General features: G+C 41.9%; 1 protein-coding gene across 6 annotated transcripts in view; it reads left to right on the top strand.

The window, feature by feature from the left end:
- DOCK9 (dedicator of cytokinesis 9) overlaps nucleotides 1-22,292 on the top strand; it is a 297,694-nt gene that overhangs the window by 85,400 nt on the left and 190,002 nt on the right. The window lies entirely within an intron of this gene.

Here is a 22,292-nt window from a genome sequence, read left to right as displayed (position 1 = left end):
CCCCCTCAGTGCTCGAGAAATCTACCCCCACCCTTCCTGTCACTGTCAGTCTGCGTGTGGATGATCTCAGCTACATGTTAGGCTCTTATCTGATTAAAACCTTCACAACATGGTATAAATAGCTTACAGAATTCTATCTGTCAAAGGGTATTTGCACTTTAGAGTTTGCTAACTAAGGGTAGCGCTGCAGGTTATGGAAGATTTTGGAGCAATTTGTCATTCATTTCCAAACTGCAGAATGGAGTTTGTATGCTAGTTTCTGTGTGTGTTGGGTTTTTGTTTAGATTATAGGAGGAGAATGTTTTTACCTCATTTTTCTTCTTCTTCTTTTTTTTTTTTCCCCAAGTAGGCATTGGTTTTCTGTGTATGGTTATCTAGGGCAAACTTCAAATGTTTAATTAACGTCTAGCGGTGGCCTTCTCTGCTGTGTCTTGCCAACTGCAAACTACCAAGCTTCCAGAAAGATGAGCTTGGGAATCTAGCACCCTGCCTTGGAAAAGTTGGCTCCCGCTCTTGTGAACTGAAAATATCTGCAAATTGCATCACCGGGCCTGAAATCCTGGGACCTTATAAAGAAAGGGTACTGAGATGTTGCTTTCTCATTCAGATCCATGACCTGCTGGCGTACCTGAGTCAGGGCTGAGAACTGAGTGCTACATCTTAAGAAGGACCTAACAGGGCAGGAGAAAATCCAGAGAAGGGCTATTAAAAGGACTGGTGTGTACTTATAACTTAAAGTTGGTAGGTGGGAGCCCCTTCTATGTATGTTCTTTCCCAGAGCCTTAAGTTACACCAGATCCTCCTGTGTTTATAAATCTGATTTGGGGGGTGAGTGGGGTGGGATACTGAAGACAGGCAGAGCCCTGAATGTTTTAGCCACTCCTGCAAAGTAGACATCATTGTCTTCTTTTTGGTTTCCCTTTTCCACTAACTGGAGTGGGATTCACGGTCCTTCTTCGCCAAATTAATAAATGAGGGCACATGGATAGTTTCTGGGAACTTGGATGCAAGAGAGTTGATGCTGAAATTTGTTTTCACTTTTCACCCTTAGAATTCAACCACCTTTTAGAATGGCCTGTTGTGTTACAGAGGGATGCAGGCGGCTGTCCAAATCATACTCTCTCGTGACCAGTGTTGTAAAACAAGAGGAAGTTCTGATAGTTTCTGGAGATGCGTGTTTATCTGAAAAATGCTGGGCACTGTCCAAAGGGAAAGCAGGCAGTAATGGTCTCAATTTTAAAAACAACCTCTAGCTGTACCAAAACTTGAAAACCTCTTTCATTTTTATTATTTCTAATCACCCTCTGTTAAAAAAAGAAACGTTTTTTAAAAAAAGACCATTGAAGATAAGTTTTAGGATTGCTTATGTTTTCTGTCCTGCAACCCCAGACATGTAGGGCTTGGCTGGAAGCAGGCAATTAGAGAATTCAGGAGAAGGCCAGATGATCTTGAAACAAGCAAGACGGTTCATTGTTTAAGAATTCCTTCTATTGGGAAATGAATTTTAAAAAAAAACAACAAAACCTTAAAACTATTTTTGCTTTTCTTATTAAAAAAGAGTTGTTTTGTTATCCTTTCCTTGGCCATCTTCCAGTGTATGTGTGTGTGTCTGTGTGTTTATAAACTGCTCCTATGAACCTTGTTTGAGGCCACACACCCACCCTCTGAGCCTGTGAACAACAAGACTAATGAGTTGGAAAGGCTGTTGAAGGAACTCAGGGAATTGCCACACTAGGTTTTAAGAGAAGACTTAGGCCATTTATTTCCAAGTATACAATGTATGAGCTTCTAGTGCCAAACTCTTGAGTTTGGGTTTATCACAAAAGTAAAAGGGGGAGTTGACGCATACCTTTGACTTCCTGTCCACCCTGTTGTCTGTGGTTAGATTATTTATATAACAAAACTGTGATTCTAAGCTTCCCCCCATCCCTTTTCTCTGTTTCTTTCTGTGCCTCACCGTGACCCAGTGACATTGTGGCTGTCTTTCTCCACTATCCACTCTCTGTACATTTGGGATTGCAAACTAATTTAGAAAATAGCCCTAAAGATGAATCTGGCTGCTCAGATCCATAAGCAAATATAGATGGCCTTGGATTGCCCACCACGAAGGACAGTCTGCCCCCATCGCCTCTCTCCGTTACTATTTTGGAAGTAATGGAGAGTAATCTGAATGATCTAGAAGAATTTGTGTGCCTAGAGTTTAAGCAGTTGGAGCGTTAGCAGCTGTGCAGCCTCCCTTGGCGTTGCTCTTACTGTCCTGGGTAGAAGGTAGATTGGGAAGATCTCAGCTGGGTGGGGAGTTCGCAAGTTTGCTCTAGAAGGAGGAGATGCTGACCAAGACTGTGCTCCCTGAACCACAAGCCTCTTTCAGACTTCATGAATCTTACCAAGTCTCTTGGGTTGAAAACTTGTAAAATATTTTGGCAGCTTGGCTTTGGGCTCTCTCTGCCTGTGTGATTCAGATGGAAAAACCAAGACCAGGAGTGCTGTAAAGTGCACTTGAGGATAAAAAGGGCTCATCACATTGGTGACAGGCTTTTTCCGCTTTTCTGTCTGCCTGGACAAATGATCAGCCCTTAGTTGACACCAGAGGGTGAGTACAATTGGAACCTCGAAGGTGGGGTGGTTCCTACCTTCAGGGGCTTCCGTTCCATTTAGTGAGATGAGACGTGTACTCGGAGACGCGTGGGTGCCCTCGTCACACCCCGTGTGGCTTTTCTCTGTGACGTGTCCCCTCATCCCTGCCCTATGGCTCCATCATCCATCCACGTCCCACGTTAGCTGTTCTCAGCTGTGACTCCCTCACAGAAGGCCAGCCAAGTGCCCAGGAGCCATGGAGGAGGATGTCCGGTTGGGCACTGTGGTGTAACTTTCACCACCATCCTGGGATGTTTCTGTGGTTTGGAGCACAGCTTGGAAAAGCAGACGGGCCTCTGCCTCACAGTCTGAGAAACTCCTCAGGGCTTTAGCAAAGAGGACTCTGGGGATTTAGCAGGGATTTGTCGGCATAGGTGGGCTGGGCAGTACCACACCCGGCAGAGCCAGCCCCTCCCTAACTATAAGGTTGCAGAATGGCATATGCTTCTAAACTGTCTTCCCACGATCCCGCATGGAAGTGCCTTCTGTTCTATCACAAAGATGCACAAAATCAGGGAGGCATCTGGAGTATTCTTGACCACTCAGGACTTAACGTCTCACCCTGATGAGCTGTGAATCAGCAACACACAGAGATGGAGAGTGAATTCCCGGGAAGAAACAGTGGAGGCTGAGCATGGCAAACCCTGGAAGATAGTCCAGAGAGGTGGGCCCTGGGGATGGAGTGTGGGTGGTAGGTGGTGAGAGAATGCCAAAGGATGTCAGGTGGTTTTGAAGACAAACCTTATTTCACATTGCTGCCGACCTGGTTTTATTTCAGGTGTGGCAAATAGGAATCTAGTGGTCAAGCAGGAGACACGTTATCAAAGCCCTTGAGAGAGGTCTTCTTTACAGTGTTTTAGGCAAAGCCACTCTGAGGGCTCAGCATGACTGAGGTTAAACAAAAGGCTTTATTTAGAAGTTCAAGCCAAATTGGTGAGTTCTTTTTTATCCAGAGTTTTCATATCATTCCTGATTGGGGGTGGGGGGGAACCATACCTTTTCAGTAGGAGGAAAGTGTATAATCATCTATGGAGGGACCCCACTTCACTGTCTGTTCCCTGAAGTTACGGAGATGCGCGGCCACTCGGGTGGCAGCAGTAGGCGCCCCTGTTAAGCAGGTGTGTTCCAGAGTGAACACCCCCTGCAGGGCTCTTTTTCTGCTCACAGGTTGCGGAAGGGTGAGCATGCATCTTTTCTTGTTTTCTTTCTGTTAAGCCAGCTGAGAAATGAGTACAGATTGGGCTTAGCACAGATGCAGTTTCTTTGGATTTCAGAACACTCAGACTTTTTTTGTGGAATGCTTGTGCTGTTTGCTTTACCACTGGCAGAGCAATTTAATTCCACATTAATATTATAATAAAACATAAACAGGGACTTCCCTGGTGGTGCAGTGGTTAAGAATCCGCCTGCCAGTGCAGGGGACACGGGTTCGATCCCTGGTCCGGGAAGATCCCACATTGCCGTGGAGCAACTGAGCCCTTGAGCCACAACTGCTGAGCCCGCGTGCTGCAACTACCAAAGCCCGCACGCCTAGAGCCCGTGCTCTAGAGAGCCACACAACACAAGAGAAGCCACAGCAATGAGAAGCCCGTGCACCACAAGGAAGAGTAGCCTCCACTTGCTGCAACTATAAAGCCCACGCGCAGCAATGAAGACCCAGTGCGGCCAAAAATAAATAAATAAATAAATAAATAAATTGATTTAAAAAAATAAAGATTTACATAGGAAATCAGGTGTGGTCATGGGCATCCTTCTGTAACACAACAGCCCATGACCAGAGTGGATAGACCTTGGCCAGTTTGCTTAATTTCCTTGAGCTGTCCTTCTTCTTGTGTAAGGGCAGGTTTGGATTAGATTATCTTTCCAGGGTCAGAAAATCTTTTATTTTAAAATTGATTATTGGAATATATATACATCATCAAGGAACTATAACGTACAGTCCAGTTGTAGTATGGGATATAAATATATGAAAAATTAAATAACTGTGTAATATTAGTCTTGATCTTAGCTCAGAATGACTTTAGAAGGTGTAAGTCACCTAATGGTGAATTGCTGTTAGTACTCAGGGTCTGGAAAAAGGTGTGTGACCACTGTCATTGTTGGGCTGGTTTGCACCTTGGAAGCAGTGTGGGTGAGCTGGGTTTGTGGTAATTACTAGTAGTAGCACCTGTATTACTCAGGGCCAACATCTTGGGTGATGTCATCCACTTTCATTTTTTAGCCACCACCTGCCTATATGTGGACTCCCACCAGATCTGCATCTGAAGCTCTGTTCTCATCTCTGTGCACGTGTGGCCACATATCATTTTCTGCCTAAAACCCCTTGATGGCTTCCCATGTAGCCCAGGCTAAAACACACAATCTTTAATACACCTATCAGGGTGAATCTGTACTCTGCTTACCCCACCAGGCTCAGCATGTGCTGTTCTCCCCTGGACCACTGCACTGAAACTGAGTGGGCTGTCTTTTCATTCCCCAAATGGGCAAGCTCTTTTGTGCCTCAGAACCTTTGCATGTGCTGTGCTAACCCCACCCCCAACTTGCTCTAACTCAGCCATTCTTTATTCAACTTCACTCTTCCTTCTGGACACAAAGTATCTTCCTCAGAGAGGCTTATTTGACCCCAAACTGGTTAAGCATCTTCTGCATTTCTTTCAGCACGCTTATCACGACTATACGTAAACCAGCAGTTGTGTAGCTCATTACTTACAGGATGATTCCCTTGGGAGCTCTGCACACGTTTGTAGAAACCTTGGCGAGTCAACATGTCTCCGGTGCTCCTTCCTCCCAGCCCACTTGCTGGCGTTATGTGATGAGCCACTGTAAAGTTATCACCCCCATCAGTGCCCTGCCATTAGCTTTACGTGAGGGAACCATATTAATAGAATGTCCACAAGCAAAGGTCTTCCTGGGAAAGGGTGTCTCTGTCATGGTGGGACTCGGGGTCCTTGGTGGCCGCATGACCTGCACGCACATAGACCCGGACGGTTGAGTACCGCCACCCAGCAGAGAGACTTCTAACAGCATGATTCAGACACTAGGGATGTTTTTCTATGTGTACATTTCTTTAGAACACCTTGGTCATTTATACAATTTCCTGTTTGTGGACTGGTAGTAACCATCCCTCACTAACTTCTTCAAGTTTTTTACTTGTTTACAATTTAAAGTGAACAGAAATGTAAAACTTAATGTTTAATATTGTTGGGCTTCTAGAATGTACTATTCTAAAACATAATAATCAAATATTTTTAACACAAAAAATTACCATATGTAAGGCCTGGATTTTTGATAAGCATGTTTCTAATTTTCTTCCAGAAGTCATACAAAAGAATGGAAAGAAAAGGGAAGATGAACTACCACTTTATATACCACTTTATATTAGGAGCACAACTGGGAGGAAGGAACAAAGATAGTGAATTAATTGACCTTGATTAGGGACATAATTGTAAATATTTATATATGTATATATATAATATTATGTACACTCACATATATGATTATAAATAACATGATTATATAAGATATAATTGTAGGATGGATACACTGAACTCTTTGTGCCTGCATTCTCTTGTTGCAGAAGAAGATCTGTACATTTGAGAAGTCAGTCAGTCCTCTGATAGGGTTGGTGCAGGGCTTCTCAGCCTTTGCACTGTTAGCATTTTGGGCTGGATAATTCTTTGTAGGGGGGGTGACTTGTACATTGTAGGAAGTTGAGCAGAATCCTTGGCCTCTACCCACTAGATGCCTCTTCCACAAGACATCACAACCAAAAATGTCTCCAGATATTGCCAAGTGTCCCCTGGAGGAGAGCAAAATCACCCCCAGTTGAGAACTGCTAGATTGGAGTATCTCATGTTTCAGGTTAAGTCTGTAGTCTGGAGGGTGAGTGCTCAAAACTAGCCTAAGTGCTCAGAATAATGCAGGCAGAACAGGGTGCCTGTCTCCATCAGCATTTCTGTCCGGGGAGGTGGTGTGCACATCCCAGCTTCTGTTGAGACTCATGCTGACAGCCCTTCCTCTGCAGTGGGCATTTCATTCTGGACTTTTCTGAAGTAAATGAAGTCGAGTTCATTGTTGTTCTTTTTTTTTTTTTTAAACTTTGAAGCACCAATCCAATTCTGAATTATTCTTCTTATTTTGTTAGGAGCTCTGTGCCAGAAATGGGACAAAGACCAAATATGTATTTCTTATTATAAATCACAGTATCACAGCCCGCCCCCTGGTCTTCAAACAAGGAACTCTTACAGCAAAACAATCATAAAGGTCAAAAGATACTGGCACATTACTAGAATCTCATTCAGTCATTAATAACTATCCAGTCCATCATCATGTTGTATGAAAAAGTCTCCCAGGGCGAGGCCACTCAGGGTTGCAGGCTTGTATATTTTTGTCAGATTCCAAAAGCAGGAGTAGTGTCAGCAATATTTGGCTTGGTCCTTTCTGGCATCTGATCTCAGGCCCAGCCAGATGGAAGGGATGCATAGGGTGAGGTATGGGGAAAGAGCTTCAATGCTCTCTCCAGTCACACCACTCTCCCTGAATCTCCACATATTTACCAACCTGGAAGCTCCCTTAATTATACCTTAAGAGCCAACTCAAACCCACCTTTGCAGGGAGCTAGGTGATCACTCATCAACTCCTGTGAGCATTTGATTGCCTCCCTCCTAGGTTCTCAAATGCTGGTCCTCAAACCATGACAAAGCTCTTTCTGATCTGTGTGCAAGTGAGAAAAATAAGGGAATGTAGTGAGCTCTTAAAGATTTAAAAGCTTTTAAGAAAAAAATGTAAGATTGGCATTCCTGGTGGCAAGTATGTTTGTGTGTATATGTTTTAATAACCTTTCTATATGAAACAATGGTAGTGATTAATGTTATCTGTTTTTAGTTTGTTTGTTTGGGTTTTGTGTTTTAGCATTATTGCTTGGCAAAATAAATGTTGGAAACCTATGACAGTGCCCTGATAAAAGAAATTGATAATATATGCGAAATTTCTTTGACAAAGTTGTGTGTGAGTGAAGGATATCGAAAGGGTATCTTCTCATATTGCAGCTTGACTATATTAAGGTTATATTGCTGAAAGGGATATAATTTTTTTCTCTTTAGTGTAAAACCAGTTTGCTCCTTGAATTTGTTTTTTTTTTTTTTTTTTTTTTTTTTTTTTTGCCGTACGCGGGCCCCTCACTGTTGTGGCCTCTCCCGTTGCGGAGCACAGGCTCCGGACGCGCAGGCTCAGCGGCCATGGCTCACGGGCCCAGCTGCTCCGCGGCACGCGGGATCTTCCCGGACTGGGGCACGAACCTGCGTCCTCTGCATGGGCAGGCAGACTCCTAACCACTGCGCCACCAGGGAAGCCCCTCCTTGAATTTTTGACATAAGCAAATTCCATGTATTATTAATCTAATTCTAACTACTGTGAGAGAAAACATTTAATAAACTGTTTTTTAACAAACTATTTTAAATCACTTCCCCCCTCCCTCAAATGATAACTAAGGGACCATTAGATCACAAAGGGGCCATTTGTATTTGAGCAAAGAATATGTTTAGCTCAAATAGAAGTCTTTCTCCTTCTACTGAGAGAAAGAAAAACACTATTTTCCCCAGCGTTCATTTGGATACAGCACAGACAGCATGCCTGTTTCAGCATCTTGCACCTAGAAATCTATTTTCACCATTTAATTTTTAAAAACTATGTTGCCTGTGTGAATAAACAATTGTGGTAGGGTTGGAAATTTGGTATAGTCATAAATTAGATTATGATTTCGTAGAATATTGTTAACAGTGATTTTAGAGGTTATCTGTCTCACTGCCCTATTCAGAGGGCACTAATATTGAGTGAGTTGGGAACTGTTGTGTGTGTGTGTGTCCCGAGTAGTGGCAAGTAGGGCGCTTAGATCTGTGCCCCTGGAAGGGGCTCCTAGTGAAGTCCTGTTCCTCATACTCCCTGCCTTCCGTAACCCAGCACAGGCCCATCTGTCCTCTGCCGTGGTGTTTGTCAGTTCTGGTTGCTTCTCTCCAAGACAGCTAGCCATTTGTATCTCACCAGGTTGAGTAGCACCTGGTTAAAATAATAGACACTCTTTGCATGTGAATTATATATCTTTTCCTAGGAGCAAATTTTTAAAATTTCCATATCTAATTTCCCAAAAGTTTCTGTAAAAGTACACTGAAGGCAGGTGTTACTCTGCTTATAGCACAAACACAGCAATTACATGGCAGTTAAATCGTTTCTCAGGTCACATAACAAGATTATAATAAAGGGGTGGTTCATCCAAGAATTACAATTTTGGAGTCTCACAGTTGTCCATAATGAATAAATCACCATACTCTACCCCTGTCATTTCCCAGGAATTTTGCAGGTAGTTGAAGTATTAGCAGACATTCATATTGGCTTTAGAGTAATTATTTTTATTGCTACCTATGCTGTGGAAAGGAAAGCTCTGCTTTAAGGTTCTCACTGAGGACTCAGGCAGAATTCAAACTCTTGACTGCTGAATACAAGTCTGCATTTCTCTGGCTTTTTCTCCCCCTTACTCCTTTCCCAGGACCTGTGACGCTTCTTCACTGAAAATCTTGCTGCTCCCCAAACACACCGTGCTCTTCCAACCCTCCAAACCTTTCTGGATAGTAGTTCCTTTTGCCCTGAATGCCTTTTGTTCGGTTCACTGCTTGACAAATCTTATTCTTTAAAGACGTTGGTTTTCAAAGTGTGCTGTGTGCTGCCTAGACGAGCAACGTCAGCACACCTGGGAGCGTGTTAGAGCTACAGATTCTCACCGGCCCTCCAGGCCTCCTGCATTGGAGGATTGGGGGAAGGGAGACTGACAGCAGCTCAGAGGAAGGTCTTGGGGGAGACCCTGTGTCCTTAGAGGGCTAGCGCTCTCACACAGACCTCCCTCCCTAGCTGGATCATCCTAGAGAGGATTGGAAGAGGATCCAGCAGTCTTCGTCTTAACAAGCTCTCTGAGTAATTCTGACATGATGGAGTTTGAGAACCACCATGTTTAGTCACCTTTTCGCGTGGCGCCTCATCTCTGAAGCTTATCCTGAGAGTTCTTGAGCAGGTAGTCATCTGTCTCGTGAGGTACTTTTTCTTAGCGTGTTAATTAGTCAGGGTAGGCTAACTGCTGTAACCAAATGACAGTAGGTCACCAGGTTTATTTCTCGCTTGTGACAAGATCTCATTGGGTATACCTTGAGTGGTCTTCCACGTGATGATTCAGGAATCTAGTTTCCGTACATCTGTGGCTTCTCCCTTACCTAGGACTTCCTCAGAGCTGCCTGTGGAGTCTCTGCTTTCAGTGGGCCCATCAAAGAGAGAGAGAGAGAGAGCTGGGACAGTTGTGCACCTTGTTTTACAACTGCACCTAGAGTTTGCTACCTCATTTTTCTTATGTTCCTTGGCCAGCATACAATCACATAGTTTCAGCCTAACTGCCAAGCAGATTGGAAAAGGTGGTCTTTCTTTCTACCCAGGAAGAAGAAACAGTACTGGGGAGCATCTAGCCCAGCTCTGTCCAATAACAATACGATGCCAGCCATATCTGTCATTTTACATTTTCTAGTAGCTGTATTAAAAAAATTAAAAGGAAACAGATGAAATTAATTTTATAATAATATATTTAACTTAATCCAGTATATTCAAAGTATTATTCAGCATGTAAGCAATAAAAAATTATGAATAAGATATTTTACATTCTTCTTTTTTCATCCAAATCCTTTGAAATTTACACTTAGAACTTATTTCCGTTTGACTAACCAAATGTCAAATGCTCAATAGCCCCGTGTGACTAGTGGCTACTTCAGTGGACAGCACTGTTCTGGCCAGTCGCTGCCACACGTGGTATGTACGTTACTCATTTGCATCCCCCCATCTTCACTCCCCCGCTGGACTGTGTGTTCCTTACCTCTCCGTCCTTGCACAGTGCCCTGTGGTTAAGAAATGCTTGTGAGTGATTGAGGTGGGCAGGAGACTTAATGTGTGAATCCACTAAATCATGAATGGATTAATGAGTAAATATGGGAGAGCATTCCTCTTGGCTCTTTTAACTACTCTAATGAAAGTTCCTAACAAGTTCTCTTTTGTGATAAGTGCTGGCTTGCACAGGGTATAACAAAATTAGTGTCACAGTAGAAGAATAAAATAAGCCTAATTAGCTGTGGTGCTAATACTTAGTAGTTAATTGCAGAAAGTTTGAGCTGAAAGAACTTGACCATCAGATGGTTTGTTGTCCTCATTTGATGAGCATATGTCCCTGAGACAAGTGGAGACTTTGAGGTGGCACATCAGCTCCGGCGAGATGGGTCTGCTGACACTTATAGTTGATTTAACTCTATTGCAATAAATCTGAAGTCCTGTGTTTTCCCCCAAATGAATGAACACATATTTTAGTATATGCTGCCGTTATTTCAAAATGACATGCTAGGGAAAGTGTTAACATAGTCTCAGTTTAAAAATGCTGCTAAACAAAACTTGTTTAAGATTTTTTGTTTTACCATTTTTTTAAGTTTTAAATCAGGAACTAGGAAAGCTCATGTTTATCAGTCCAATGTACACACCTGAGATTCTATTTAAAAGGAAAATAGTACATTAGACTGTAATATTGGATTAGGGGTATTTTTTTTCATTACTGGGCTAATTGCAGTGTGGAGGATACATATGGAGGATGTCACTTTGGCATCTTATTCCTCTTATGGCAGGAAGAGAGGAAATCCTTAGAAATGCATGTGGCCTTTCTCTAAACAGATTGCTTCATTGCTTTTAGGTAGCCACCATAATGGTCACAAATTCGAACTTGGATAAGAGCTTGTAAATCAGCTGGCAAACAAGGTGTTTGTGAAGGGATTCTAGGCAACAAAACCCTAGGGTTGGTTTTGTTCTATATTCTTCTCAGGAAAGTATACTGCTAAGCGCCTGTTTCAGTATGTGATCATACCAAAAATAATTTGAGAGATGTGTGAAGCTTGTCCTGCTCTGTAGATCTTTTCTTATTGGATTGAAATTGAAAGGCATTTTATTTTGGCAGGGGTCGGGGAAGAAGGAGCAAGGAAAGTGGGTGAAGGGTGATTCTGGTGGAAGAGCCCACCCACAAAGTTGTGTTTTTCCAAAAAGTGCAGCTAAATAGAATTGATCAGTCACTAATGAGTGGAAACCTGCCATGGTGTTTCAGTTAGGCTAAGGTGTGTGTTCATCCCCTGGAGGATAAGTAAAGGTTTTGGCCTCATCCCCATACTCTACATGTTTCCTTGTATTGGATCTGGGCTTAAACATTGTGGGTGTTCCTCCTATACCTTTTACGTTATTGAATTAAGATCAGTGATTCTCAGACTTAGGTGAAAGCCTGCAGCATAGTTATCACCTGCGGAGCTGTGAAAACTATAGATCCCTGGGTCTCAGCTCAAGGTTTCAATTCAGAAGTTCTGGGTGGGGTCTTGGATCTGTATAATATAGAGGCGAGCAGGCATTTGACAGGTTAAGATCAGGAGGTGGTAGGGGAACATTCCAGATTGACAGACAGCATTTCTGGAGGCATGAAGGTGACGCATGAGGAGGCAAAACAGTCAGTAGTCCTTGTGCATAAGACTTGGGATGGGGTTGGTGAGGAGGGCAGGGGGGACCACAGTGGGTCTGTGTGCTGCATCAGCCTGGCAGGCTGTGGGTTGAAGGGTTGCACGGCTTAGCACATGGAGAGACTGTCCTGCCCTGGGAGCTGGATCTCCAGGTTATACTGTTTGTTTCTTCCTTCCTGCCTTCCTTTGGGGGATTAAAATGGAAGGAAAGTCTTTGCCCTCACATTTCCATCTACCTTCCCTACTTCCCCCTATTTCCATCTAGTCTGTTCCCTACTTTGAACTATTAGGAGGTTTCACCTATGTGTGAACAACAAAATAAAAAAGGTTTCAAGAGAGTGAGGTTTTGGTCCTTTGCCCAAATTGCCCCTGTATTCACCTAGTCTTCTAAGGAAGAGGCACTTATGTTGAGCTTCAGTTTTAAATCTTTCAAGTTGTGGATGATAATCTGAAGATCTGGTCACTTGTAGACCAGTTTTAAAAATAGATGCTGATTTTATCTTTATGGTCAAGGCAAGTAAAAATGACCTCTTATTAATCTTTTTAAAATTGTTTTACCGCAGAGCACCTCTGTGACCTTGGACTAATTCCCTAACTTCCATGCCTTGGTTTTCTCATCTGTAAAATAAGGGTTGGTGGAGGACTAAATATACTGCTTATCATAGTGCCAGGCACAGAGTAAGCCCATGCTGAGCAGAGCTGTATTGGAGCCTGAAGCAAAAAGAAAAAACAATCAGTAGTACTGATCTTATCTTTATTTCAAGTTTTGATTTGTCTGTCATGGCTTTTTTTGGGTATTAACTTTGATTTAGTATTTCATTAAATTTTATGTATCTTGATTACTGAGTTTTTAGTGCTGTCTTAAATTCTGTTCCTCAGTTGAGTGCCTCACTTAACCTATCCCAGTCCCGGCCATGGAGGAAGTATTATATATGCATTAGCTACTTTTTAGACATAATTTAAAAAGTTTCCCAAATGGTAATAAATGGCTTTAGAAGGTTTAAATAATGTGCTTAGTTTAAAGTAATTCATGCTTATTAAAGAAAGTCTAAAAAGTATAGATAAGTAGAAAGTAGGGAAGATGAAAGCCTTTGTTCCATATTTCAGACACAACTGCTGTTAACATAGCATTTCAGTTTTCACTTCCTGTTATCTTCCATTCTAATATTTTCAGGCCTCAGAAAACTCTCCAGTATTTTCCGTGGCTCCCTTAAGGAGATACATATTTGAAAGGGAGGTAAAATTATGTTTGAAATAAAACTTAGGGGCTTCCCTGGTGGCACAGTGGTTGAGAATCCGCCTGCCAGTGCAGGGGACACGGGTTCGAGCCCTGGTCTGGGAAGATCTCACATGCCACAGAGCAACTAAGCCCAGGCGCCACATCTACTGAGCCTGTGCTCTAGAGCCCACGAGCCACAACTACTGAGCCCACGTGCCACAACTACTGAAGCCACATGCTTAGAGCCTGAGCTGTGAAACAAGAGAAGCCACCACAATGAGAAGCCTGTGCACCACAACGAAAAGAAGCCCCTGCTCACCGCAACTAGAGAAACCCTGTGCGCAGCAATGAAGACCCAACGCAGCCAAAAATAAATAAATAAATTTATTTAAAAAAAACCATAAAATATTCCGACCTACTTAATTACTAGGTTTAAAATTAATTTTGAAGCATAGCTCCAAAGCACAGCAACTATGTCAACTTAGGGTATGTTAGTTAATTTATAAGAACACCAGTTTCTATAAACAAAAATACCTCCATATAGTGTAATTATTGTAACGGTTAAATTGAAATGAATTAAATGAGTATGTATGTTGAAAGCCTAGCACATAGTAGGGACTTGGGAATGGTTTCCTTGCCCATCTCTGCCAGACCCCAAGCCACTCATTCTCTTCCCTTTTCGCTCCCCTTCTGTGTTGAAATTCCTGTGTGACAGTTACCTAAATAAATAAATAATTATTGACTTCTAGATTTAGGTCTTGGCAAAGCATAAATTGAAGTGTATGCCTGGAAGGTTCCTGAATGCTTCATACAACTTTGGAAGACTCATTTATTTTGTATTTATTTAACCTGCTATTTTCGAATCGACAGAGGGACTTGAAGACCTGGTCCCCTTTTGTGGAAAGGCCCCTGGTGTTGCACTTTTCAGAGCTTGATTAAACATGTCTCTCTCTTGCTCTCTTTTTTTTTTTTTCCACCTCTCTCTTTTAACTATGTTTTTCCTGGAAGAAGAGTTTTTTCCCTTGTGTGGGAGGGGAACGCTGAAGTCCATTGTGTTGCATGTGTAATACTTTAGAAATGTGACAGAAGTAACACTGGACTGTTCAACCTTCAGTACAGGACCAGAGATGCTGCAGCTCCATCACCACCACCACCACTGTTGGTTTCTGAGTTGTGTGATGTGTGTGTGTTGATTTGGCAGTGAAGAGAAGCTCTGATGGCCTGCCTTCCTTTGACATTTGCCCTCCCCACCTGCCTTGTTTGTATCTCCACCTCTGGTCACCTTTATTTGTAGCTTATCTATGAAAAATTCATTTAGTTTAGTTATGTATTTTTACAAGCACTCGGGGGGGAAGCTTTGACTTGTCAGGATGTATTGTCCAGGAATAACATTTGAGCCCCCTAAAACTGTCGGCTTTATTTTCTATTCCTTGTCAGTATCTTAATTTCACAAAGGAAACCAGTCACAATGAGCTTGGAGGGAGGGCCCTCATTTAGGCAGCAGGATGAGAAGGACACATCATCCTGGCTGCTGATGAGTTTATCTTATGGAAGGGACATAATCTACTGCTTTTTAAAAGAGGGGACTTCCCAATTATTGTTAGGGAACCGGTATGATTGTAAATGATCATTGTCTTCTAAATGCAGGCTACATTTGGCCAGATCTTCTGGAGGAGACTCCACACCCCCTTTGCGAAGTTTCCTCATGGTGGGTTTGCCCCTTGCAGCCTGGGAGTGTTTTCCTTTTTGCAGAAGTAGGTGTGCAGTGTTGGCTGGACCCGTTCTCTCTCCTTCCCCCTTGTTAGGGAGCTGATGGCCATGAACTGTGATACCTGGGAGTAATCAGAGCCCTGTGACCTCTTCCTGCTTGTCCCATCTCTGTCGTCTAGAGATGCAGGCATCAAGATGGTCCCCCGGCTTTGCGCCTTATAAACACTGATGGAACATGCTTTAAGTAAATTAACATACACAAATATTTTAATGAAACCTGTAAACCTGGGGCGTGGTTATTCGTGTTTTTCCTTATGTTGTTTTGAGAGGTGGATATGGGGAGAAGTGAAAGAGTGGACATTTGTCTTCCATTTATAACCAAATAAGGCATTTGAAAGAAAAACTTCAGTGCTTTCAAAAAAGGTTTTGATTATTTTTTTCTTACCAAGCATGCATTCTCTGGCCCTTCACCTCAGTATTTGTCACGTGGTGAGGAAAGTTAGAAAATTCAACTTCGTGTGAACTCCCTTGATGCTTGAGTTTGTGATAAATCAAACCAAGGTGAGGCAGTTTCATCCTTTGTTTCTATAAGCAAACATTTATGGATTACTTACTGTGTACACAGTACATAGCCGTCCCCCCTCCCAGGGCTCAAAGCTGCCGAGGGGAGATAACACATGCTCCAGTCAAGGTTGAGGCTGCAACAGGCCCGGCTTTGGTAGCTCAGGCCGGGAGTTTCATTTCCTGAGAGGAATCCCAGGCACATTATGTTTTTCTTGGCTTTGTAAATTTCCATCTCTGAAACAAATCATTGACACTGCTGGCTGCGAATTATCATTATAGTGACTAAAATAAATAGTTCACAGAAAAACTGTGGGTATGCAGTGTAAGAGCTCTATATCCAGACTGAGGGGTTCCCGACCCTTTAGTAGATTCATCCAATAAATGTGTTTTGAGCACCTACCCTCTTCTAGGACCTGGGAATAGAACAGTAAACAAGATAGACAAAAACCTCTGTCTTCACAGAGCTTCTTCTGTTTTTAAATTGGAGTTAGACAGACACTAAACAAATAAGGAAAACAGAATATAGAGTGCCAGATGGTGATGGGGGCTGTGCAAGAATGGAGGCAGGAAAAGGGGATGCTGCGGGTGGGAAAGGCTGTCTTTACTGAGAAGCTTCTAGATCATTCACAGCTGTTGGAGGCAGCGTTCCTCCACGTGGTGGGACACGTCCATTATCCACCTGGGTCTTGGGAGTGAACAATATCTAGCTAGGATAATAATGGTGGACTTTCTGATCCTTGTTTTCCAGGTGAGGGAACTGGGCCCCCAGATGGTGAAGTCGCTGTTCTAGATTCCCACAGCCGGTACCAGAGAGCAGCCAGTAGAAATGGGAGGACTCTGCCCATCTTACTTTCCTCATCTGAAAACAGAGCCTTCTTTAGGGCCTGTCCGCCACTGTCCCAGCCCTGTGGGCTCACCCCCCCTGGGGAGAGAGGGCAGCAGGCCTCCCCTTCCTGCTTCTTCACCAATAGAACATCCTATAGTTCTTGTCCTCTGCCAGCCTGTCAGCTCTGCCCCAGCTCTGTTGGAAATGAGGATCTGACATGTTTAGACATATATCTACCTTTTAGTCTTTGTGTTTTTCTTCTGTGTGTAGTAGGGCAATATGATTTTGAAATGTTTAACATTCCATTTGGATGGTTTATTTCTCCCCAAATGCCATCAATAGGGGAAGTTTTAACGGTTAATATTATAGACATGTAGAGCTGGAAAGATCTTTTGGTGTTAAGTTCTCTGTTGTTTTACAGGTAAAGTGTGTGGGACCCAGAGAGGTGAAGTGACTTCTCTAAGAGCACACAGCTGTTGAGCAGTATAGTGGGGCTGAAACCTCAGTGTGAGCTTTCTCTATGCCATTACCTTGTAATACAGCATACTTGTTTATTTCTAACTCTAGAAGTGATAAGTGCTTTTGAAGAAAATCTGGAAAACAAGAGTGAGAAAAATAAAATCACTAATAATGTTACATACCAGAAGTAACCAGCAGTCACATTTTGTCGTTGCTGTTGTTTTCAGTCTTGTATATGTGTATAATTGTGGGCATTTCCTCAATGTCATTAAAAGTTCTCAAAAAGCATAACTTTTATTGCTTCTATTATTTGCTCTGTTTGGAGGTTTACTGTGTTGGCCTTTGGGTGTCCCCTGGGCATTAGGCTTCATCTGATGACTCATTTGCTGACTTGGCCGTCAATCAGCAAATGAGTAAGACTGCAGGTGTTGACACTGCTGATTGCCATCTAATGGTCTGTTTATTTAACCACTTAAACCATTTAAATTGCTTTATCTCTACTTAAATTGAATTTGAACCTGCTAAAGTGAAGAGCTTTGTATCTTAAACCTTTGGTTGACTCTGGCTGGTCCCTCTGGACCCGTTATCTTATTCTGTAAGTGGAGGGTCTTCCCTTGGTCCCTTCTCTAAGAACTAGGTAAACTCTAGGGGCTTCTCTCCTCAGAAATTACAGGAACACAAAATTTTGGATGTAATTTTAGAGGGTTCGTGGACTACTTTCCTCCCAAGTTCAGCATTGGATTCCAGGCTAAGAAACACTAGGCTAGATGATGATGTGTATCTCGTTTCTGTGATTATCTGATTAAATCTCTAATGACAGAAGTCACTGAGGTGAGCATCAGACTTTATATCAGAATGTACTTTTGATATTAACTCTTCTAAGAGGCCCCAGGGGTCTGGTATAGAAACCCTCTCTCCTCTCCCCTCCCACCTCTACCTGTCCCCACATCTGTCCTGCATTTTTGTCACCATATCCCTCCTGTACTGTTACTGACTATTTAGCACTTTGCTCCCTGCACCCATTGCCTCCAATCTTGTCCTGTACTCTGTTCTGCTACTTCTGTGTACCATATTTTTGTTTTCTCAGAGGGACAGATCATATTCCCAACACCTTTTCTTTTCTCTGGCTAGCAAGCTGACCCATACACTGTGGAAAATCTTCAGTCATTTGCTCCTTTTTGCAATTTTTCTTAATAATTTTTTCTTACTGTTTCACATTTTCCCACAAAAGAGAAAAGGAATGATTACTTTGGAGTATATCTAATATGTATTTATCTACTTCAAAGTAGAGTACACTTTATTTATTCAAATATACTTTACATATACTTTAAAGGCATATATATATATATATATATATGCCTTTAAAGTTAATTGTTATATTTTAAATATCCTCCTGATATGCCAAGAACCTCTAATAGGAGAGTAAAAAAATTCTGTTGAGTTAATTGACATTTATTCCTTGCACAGTCATTGTTTATATAGTTACTAGTACAGCAAAATGCATTTTGAATTTTTATATAATTCATTGCTAAAAACAAGTTTATTTGTACTTCTTAAAGGTTCACTTACACTGTTTCCAAGGATACCTTTGTCTTTAAAAATGTCTAGCAAGTTTTGCAGAATAACATTTTCTTAGCTGGGAGAAAGGAGCATTTTAATTATTAGTAAATGATCCGTTGGGTTTCAGTTTATGAACAGTTGAATGCTGCTGCCTTAATTTGGGTCATTAACAAATGAAAATATTTGCATAACTTTACAACCACCAAATTGCACTTTAGGGCTAAAGATAACGGTGACATAAATCTGCCATAAGAGTTCAATTCAGCCAGTATGTTTTGAATGCTTGCAGTACCTCAGACACTGGGGACTCAGAGGTGGTTAAGATACAGTCCCCGCCCCCATGAATTTACAGTCTCACTGAAGAGTGCGGCACATACGAACTTAGTAAAAGGTAGACTGTGAAAAGCTCCAAGATTGGAGGTAAATGAAACTAATGCCCAGATGGCATCAGAAGAGGAGCTAATTCAGTCTGGCCAGGAGGATCCAGGGAGTTTCAGAGGGAAGGTGGCATGTAAACAGGGTCTTGAGATGTCCTCTGGGGGAAAGGGTCCTTTATTCAACTTCTTGCTTTTCAGAATGTGATGGAACTTCATCTTACGGTGGGAGGAGGAAGATGGGGGCTTTGGAGTCTAAAGTTAGCCTTCCTTATAGTAAAAAATTACCCTTGGAAAATTCCTTAAATTTCCTGTAAAGTCTTCATGTTTTTTTTGTACCCAACCTGTATAATAATTTGTATGTATATCAAAATCTGAGAGCTGAAACCCATATACAGAAACATCCATTTCATCTTGTCTCTGAAATGTTCCTACTTTCCCATGGTTTTTACTCCATTCTGTTTTAACAGTAAAACTCTATACTCTTAATGCATGTTGATAGACGTATTTGTTATTTTAAGAGTTAAAGTGGTTAGTGTGTGAAAGAACTTGAGGTCGCTAGAGTTAGGAGCTTGGTGAATGTTTGTGGATTTGAATCCAGAGGTCCAGCCTATGCCTTGTTGTTTGAAATGTTGTAAAGTAGAACTTGACCACATACTTCCTGTCCTTCTAAGATGGCATTTCCTCTTGTGGCTGCTGTGACCAGGTGTCATTCTCATGTCCTCAGACATCGATCTCATGAATCCCTTAGAGAAACCACATCCTACTTGTTGGTTTAGGTTCGGATGCTAAATTCTGTACTGTGTGACTCCCCTTGACAGGCAGACTTCTAAAGTGTTGGTCTGTCTTCAATGAGCAGAATCGAACAAGGGCCCCTTACATTGCCTGAGAAGTTAGGTGGCAGGATTGGTGACAGTAGTATCTCCATTCCTCTAGGTCCTGAGAATTTCCTTCTTTCTTAAAAAGTGGACCCACTCGAAGGTGACAGGCTAGACCAATGTCTTGCTCTCACAACTGCTTTCCTTTATCTGGGATTTCGGTATAATGCTCTGAGGTGGTGGTGAGAAAGCTGTGTGAATTTTGCTGCTGCATTTCCTATAAACATGTTGAGAACCTTGTCTAGACATTCATCAGTTCTCTTTTCTGTAACTCTCTGTGTGAGAAACTTCAAAAAATTTACTTGCCTTACAGCTTGGTATGTTTTTTCGTTTTGATGATATGAATTATGGAACTGATTATGTTTGCCTTTCTGTCTTGGCTACCTGGAAGCTCAGAGCCAATTCAGAGTTTTTTCCTTGATTACAAAAGAAATGTAAATTCATGGCTAAAGTTTTGAAAAGTATAGAAAAACTTAAAGAAGAAGATGCTCATGGCATGCACACAGGGGGATCAAGACAACTGTTTGAAGGCTGTTGTCACAATCAAGCCGCAAAGAGGGAAGAGCAGTGGATTTTAAATTGCCTAAGCGCTTTGTGATGTGTTGTAGCAACACAGTAGGCGGAGTTCTCGTTTTAGATCACACAGCCAAAGTCCTGAATTTAAGACTAAGGTTAATTTCTTCTGCTGTTGGAATAGCAACAGCAGCAATAGTAATTACCATTAAATAAATACCTACATATGTATTAGGCGCTGTGCTATGCCATTTTTACAGTTTTACCTCTTCACGGAAATTACCTTGATTGAATTAAACCCAGATGCTGCCTTTATCTTTAATCGTTGATCAGTAGCTTTTACCTATTTGTGCTTTTTAGCTGTTGGCATCGTTGGAATAGAAAACTGGTTCACCATAGCATCATGGTGAAGAGTGTGTACACTGCATCCATACTGCCAATGCAGTGTGTGACCTTCTGCACATACGTAACCTCTCTGCCCATCAGTTTCCTCATCTGTAAAATGGGAATAATCATGTTACCTACTTCATAGGGTTGTTATAAAGATTAAATACATTACCTCTGCAGGGTTTGGGACACAGTGAGCACTTACAGTGTTCATAAAATAAATAACCTTTTAAATTCCTTCTCATTACTTACAGAATGTCAGAGTATTTTGACCCAATAAATAGGAGAGCAGTTCTCTCCTTAAAGTCTAGAACTTCTGCTGGCTTAATGATGATGGGGATTTGAGGAAGAATTGGGCTTTTTAGAACTTCTCGAGCCATTTTGAAAAGGTTTTCCAACTGTTGGTTGTGTTGTGCTTTACTAGGGCTCAGTTTGTCTGTTTAGTGCTTATGGCTTGCCTCCTCTGATTTATAGAACATTTCTAAGTTTTGATTTAACTTATTTCAAATCTATATTTATGTTACAGGCTCTTTGGGTTTTTTTTCTATCCTCTTGTAACTTTTGAAAGATTTAAAAACAATTTTTTTGTTTTCTCTTTTTAATTTTGTTGTTGTGGGTTTTTTTGTTTGGTTGTTTTGGATATACTGTGCTGCATGTGGGATCTTAGTTCCCAGCCCAGGGATCGAACCTGTGCTCCCTGCAGTGGAAGCATGGAGTCTGAATCACTGGACTGCCAGGGAAGTCCCCTCCCCAAAGATAGATTTTAAAAATCCATAGATTGTATTATTTTGGAACACAGACTTGGTGAGTTTATATTACCCTGAAAGATTACCCAAGGTTGAGAAATTGGGTAGTTTAAAAAAATATTATAGAAACTACTGATTTTTTTTAATGGACTCGTAGAACCCTTGTGACTCATTACCCAATAGTATCCACACTCAGAAAGATTCCTGATGTTTGAGTGACAGAGACTGGGGTGACCTCGGCGGGCCCTGGTGGGAAGAAGAACGTGTGGACATAGGGCGCCATCTTGGCTCCGCCAGTGCCCCCTCGGAGCCCTCTCAGCCTCAGTCACTTGACCGGGAGAGGAAGAGACTTGTACCTATACCTTAGTGATAGTTTCTGTATTTTCCTGGATAGATACACCTGTATACCTTGTGGCACCTCTTGTTGTTAAGTGATACCTCGTTCCATTGTTTACTTCTACTTCTATTATTACTCTTGCTAAATTCTCCCCAGTCTCAGTGAAACAAGAAGAATAACTAATTGGGAGAAAATCTGCAGCATCCCAGGAAGTACAGATTAATATTTAATCCCATCTTAATGTGCATTTTCCATGTAGTTTATTAATAAATCCCTTAACACTTTTGTTTTGGTTTTTCCTGAGATGATTTAAAAGTTACTTCACTAGTAATTTGAAGAAATGATTAAAATAGCAGGCTTTTGGGAAAACACATTTTAAGTGCTATCACCATTGAACCATGGGATGGTGACCCATCTACTTTCCTGTGCTTTTGTGTAAATCTCTATTAATTGTATGAATCTGTTATTTATGATGTCTATTAATCTTGCCTTCTCAACTTGCTCTGACACTCCCGG

Source organism: Stenella coeruleoalba (assembly GCF_951394435.1).
Source record: "Stenella coeruleoalba genome assembly, chromosome: 18".
NCBI classification, from domain to species: Eukaryota; Metazoa; Chordata; class Mammalia; order Artiodactyla; family Delphinidae; genus Stenella; species Stenella coeruleoalba.
The sequence above is the reverse complement of the archived record's forward strand: the minus strand, read 5'-3'. Positions and strand labels throughout refer to the sequence as shown.